Raw genomic sequence first — 5,634 nt, forward strand, 5'->3', positions numbered from 1 at the left:
AGCGAAAAAGATCGTTGTTTAGATCACCGGTCGAGAAAAGCAATAACAAACGAAAAGCTTTCACGGTTCACAACCTAAGATTCCCTTATCTAGTTTGCCTCAAATATACACGAATTTGACAAGAACAATATCTTGTCTCTCTCGATCTTTCTTTCACAAGCAAGGTGTATATGAGTTATAGTATGTGTTATTTTGTTGTACCCTTCTCTATGCACCTCCTAACTTCATTATATAAGAAGTACATTGTAACCACAAAGGCTATTGAAAGGTCTCCATTAATCACTAACATAATGGATATTTATTTCTTATAAATCTCATAAATATAATGAAACTTATGACACATTAACAACTAATATAATGGTCCATTAGTAATACATAATTACTAACTTAATAAGTATACATTAGTAGTTATAAAGGAAGTTTAGTGGGCAGATTGGATACGGGTTAAACTGTATTCAAGTTCCAACATCTCCCACTCGCACACAAACTGACTTAATATACTCATTATATCTCGAGAGAACTATCGTAAAACTAGCAAACAGTTCATTCTGGAAAAATAGGCCGTGCGACCGGCATACGTTGAGAGCACATATGCTATACATCTGTTAGGAATATATAGCATCTCAAAAACAAAATGACAAGAGTAGATTTGGTATGCAATATCCTAGATCATTAATCACATTACTAACTCACATGATCTCAGTTTTACTCATAAAACCATATTGTATTCCCAATTATCATTTATCACTAAGATTTGTCACCGAGACAAGATAATTGGCCGGCCGGTGAATACAAATTAATGTGAACTTCAAATGATCTTCCTTTATCTTAGAATCCTTTGGCCTTAACCCAACTTGCTTTTCTAAGAACGTCATGCCAGGTCGAATCACTCATGACCCTTAAGCAATGCCTTAAGATAGCAAACATCAAACTAAGCCTCAAGAGACAAGAAAAAGTCATAAGGATATTAATTGAGGTTACTAATACCTCATGTCATACCCCGTCCAAAATCTTCCTGGACGAATACAATAACATCTGGTACCATCACGATGAACTGACGTCTAAATGCCATGAACGACTCCATGTAATGTCTTTAAAATGAGCAAATGTACAGCGGAAGGTTTCTTTCATACCTGAGAATAAACATGCTTAAAAGTGTCAACCAAAAGGTTGGTGAGTTCATAGGTTTATCATAAAACAATAAAATTTCATCATTTTGATAGACCACAAGATTTAAATGCTGCATGGTACAAATGAGCCCGAATCCTATACCCACCTGTAATGTACATGCTATATCTTTTAAATACAGTACACATTTCTCGTGTACAAAACCATTTTCATAAATCATAGTAACTGTACCCATATCTTGTGCACAAAAATAACATACACATAACCTGTGTATAAAATCATTCTCTCGATATATAACATTCACATTAACTGGTGGCAATTATCATGTCCACATAATTCAATGGTGGCAATTATCATATCCACATAATTCAATGGTGGCAATTATCATGTCCACATAATTCAGTAATAATCCGCAGGACTTCTGTCTGCATAATAATTCATTCGAGGAATGTTTTGCTTGTGTCTATCTCGTCAAACATTTATAAAAGCATTTCATGTATTCGCAGTTCAAAATATATTTCAAAAGCATTTAATAAAAAAGTTGTAAAAATAGCGCATGTATTCTCAGCCCAAAAATGTAAAGAGTAAAAGGGAAGCAAAAGAACTCACCATAATGTATTTTGTAGTAAAAATACATATGACTATATTGAACAATGCAGGGTTGACCTCGGATTCACGAACCTATATTGTTTATATATATTAATACCAATAGTCGTAATTGAATAATTTCATATATTATAACTTATATCATATATATTTAATCTGTGTATATACATTTATAATGACTAATATTTATATAGTTATATTAATATATATTTAGTTAATATTATATTAAAAAAATACTTAAGTTGTTATATATGAATATCTATAAAAATGTTAATATGATTAATACTTACTTATATGTAATATTACTAAAAGTATATTTTTATATACGAAATGTTTATTTGGTATCATAATATCAATAATAGTAATAAAAGTTGTTTTTGATTATAAGATAATACTACTAATAATAATAACTATAAAATAATAATTTTACAAATAATAATAATACTAATATTCATTTTAATAATAATAATAATAATAATAATAATAATAATAATAATAATAATAATAATAATAATAATAATAATAATAATAATAATAATAATAATAATCGTAATAACAGAAAACTACCTCAAAGAAGAAAATCTAAAAAAAAATTGCCCAAGTTCGGGTTTGAATCCAAGACCTCTTGCTTAACCCACAACACCCCTAACCATCCTCCCGTTCTTTCATTTCTGATTAAAACCTAACCCATAATTATATATCCAGTATCCATAGCTGTCTGGTTCCTCTACTTAAAAAAAAAACCAGACTAGGATTGAACCTGTGACCTCTCGCTTAATAATTCTCTTCTAAACCAATGAGCTGTTCTAATTTTCGTGATTAGTTAGCTCATTAAATTCTTTTAACTTGTATCTACTGTCTTCCCTTTAAAACCCATTACATTATCTAATATCATCTTTATTCAATATCATGTATCATCATCAGATTTCTCATATTACTAACATCATCAAATATCACTACCATCTATATCATCTTAATCCAAAATACTAATATCATCTCCATCAATATTCAACATCATCAAATATCATGATCATGAATATCGATCCTCTTCATACCACCATCACACACTATCGACATTTCCATTATTCACGTAATCATTATCAATCGATTTTTCCCATTTTCTACAACTATCCTTGCGGCCCAACCATTGTAAACTACACAGAATAACACGGCCCAAGGTGCCTCATAAGTCCACTTAGTAATTTTAGCCCAAATAAATGAGATAACATGATCACCCAAAATTAAACCGTTGACACTTGTTGTGGCTTTATTGTCGATAGAAGAAAAGGGAAACGTAAGAAACAGATGTAGAAGCCAAGTAGGGTTTCGGTTTTCTTTTATCAAAAAGAACAGAAACATGGTAAAGTGGCGACAGTATTAATGGGAGGGTCCCTTGTTGTAAATGTATCGGCCCAACATAATTTGCATTTATATTGAATCGGTGTTAGTGGAGAGAAAAAGGGTTCCTTTGTTAAACTTTGGATTCGTAACAGAAAGTGAAGCCGTCCCACCTACTTATCTTTAATGTCATCATTATGTATCCCATAATCTACCCTCCTCCTCTATATATCATTATCTATGTTATTGTCACAAGAAAGAAAACACAACATCGTTGCTGTAACCATTGCGAGAAAAGAAAGAAGAAAAATCCAGGATGAAGCCCGTGTTTTGGTATTTGTTCGATTGAGACAGAAGTGCTAGGAACGGATGACAAGTGTAGTAGCTTTATTCGATTAATCATGACAGAAGTGGTGGTTGTTTATCATGGTGGTTTTGATGGTTGATGATTAGAGTCGAAGAAGAAGAAAAATAACTAAATATAAAAAGTGGTGGTGATTGTGTGTATACGAAACGGAAATAGAAATTTGAAAGCAGTTTAATGATTGTCGATGATTAAAGGGGTTACCTGGATGAATTAGTAGACACGAAGTAACAAGAAGGTAGTGGTTTATGTTGGTGTTACCTCGTACTCTTATGTTGATGGTTTTGACGAGGCAACAAATGAACAGAAATAAAAAGCGGTATGATACAAGCATTGAGGTGAGAGTGTGGTTGATATTCAGTCAGAAGAGAAGATATAGGAGGTGCGGTTTCAAGAATGATCTTTTGGGTATGATGATTATAGGGTGTCGGTGGTATGAGGAAGAAAAGGAGAGTGGTGTCCTCAATTGAAACCGGATCAGGTTTATAAATGATGATGGTGTGTTTCGGGTCTGATCGAATAAGAAGGCTAGTATACAGGACCGAACAATAGTTAATGGTTAGGGTGAGATTATGGTTTCGGTGATGGTACAGGCTGAACCAGAAACAATAACACAAGCGGGTTGTATTTGTTTCTAGTGGCGTATAGTTTTGTTTGTCGACCATGTATAGTAGGTAGTTCAAGCGATTGTAAAAGGGGTGCTCGAGTTGTGAGCTTTCTTTCTTGAGTGAGGTTCATAGGTGATGGAAAGGTGACGGGTCGTTGGAAGTTTGAAAAGTGTATGATGGTTTTATGATGTGTTATAACAGTAAATGGTTGTAGAATTGTACCAAAGGTGTTCATGTTGGAATATATAATTCGATTAAAACAGGAAATGGGAGGAGGGCTGTAGCAATAAGAGAAGTGGATTTTTAATATCTAAATATGTACAATAATATATGCATTAGATACCTAAGTATTGTCTATATATGAGATAGATAAAGATATTAAAATGAATTGAGACTCTAACAAACACACTGAATAAACGTAATCAATCAATCAATATCACCTTTAAATCACAGGTGAATCACGTATGAATTAGGAAAAAAAAAAGGATATGAAAACAAGAGGAAAGAATACAAAATTATGATTCTGATTTATAACAGAATTTGTAATTTATCTCTCTGATTAATTCGTGATTGATACTAGTTTGTAAAGTTAATACAGTATGAAAGCAACATCAAACTAATTATGATTCCTAATCCATACTTGCGATTTATATATTAGATTTTAATAAATAATAATTATAATTATGAAAATCAAATTACTAATAATAATAATAATAATAAAAATAATAATAATAATAATAAAAATAATAATAATAATAATAATAATAATAATAATAATAATAATAATAATAATAATAATAATAATGAAAGTGATAGTAATATGATAATAATAAAAATTTATAATTTTTAATAATATTGATATTACTGATATAAATCTCAATAGCTAAAATTATAATTTCACTATTAGTTATATTAGTAATTAGTAATGATATAATGATAACAATAGCATTAATAAATATGATAATGTATCAAATTTCATATTATAATCTTTATTAATATTTATAGTACTAATATTGCTATTAATAATTATAATGAATGAAATAATAAAATTACAACTATAATTCAACTTGTAATTACATTTAATTTATTAATCATATTATATATGGTATGATTATATTTATTGAATATTGAATATTTATATATTTCATATATTTTACAATATAATAGTTATACATGGAATTCAAAATTATATATTCATATATATATATTTACATATTTGTTCGTGAATCGTCGGGGATAGTCAGAAGGTAATTGATTACATGAATATAGATTTCAAGACTTTCGAGACTCAACATTACAGATTTTGCTTATCGTGTCGGAACCATATAAAGATTAAAGTTTAAATTTGGTCGGAAATTCCCGGGTCATCACAGTACCTACCCGTTAAAGAAATTTCGTCCCGAAATTTGAGTGGGGTGGTCATGGCTGACAATATAAATGTTTTCATGATGAATATGAGTTAATAAATAGTGTTTTATCATCATTGAGTAATATGGATAAAACAATTCGATTATGTGAAGAGTATGAGTGAAGCTATCACAAAATAGTGAAATGAGAAAATAATGTTTTGTCATATCTTTTGACGTAGAT

The sequence above is a fragment of the Rutidosis leptorrhynchoides genome, chromosome 6 (assembly GCF_046630445.1).
Source record: "Rutidosis leptorrhynchoides isolate AG116_Rl617_1_P2 chromosome 6, CSIRO_AGI_Rlap_v1, whole genome shotgun sequence".
In the NCBI taxonomy this organism is placed as follows: domain Eukaryota; kingdom Viridiplantae; phylum Streptophyta; class Magnoliopsida; order Asterales; family Asteraceae; genus Rutidosis; species Rutidosis leptorrhynchoides.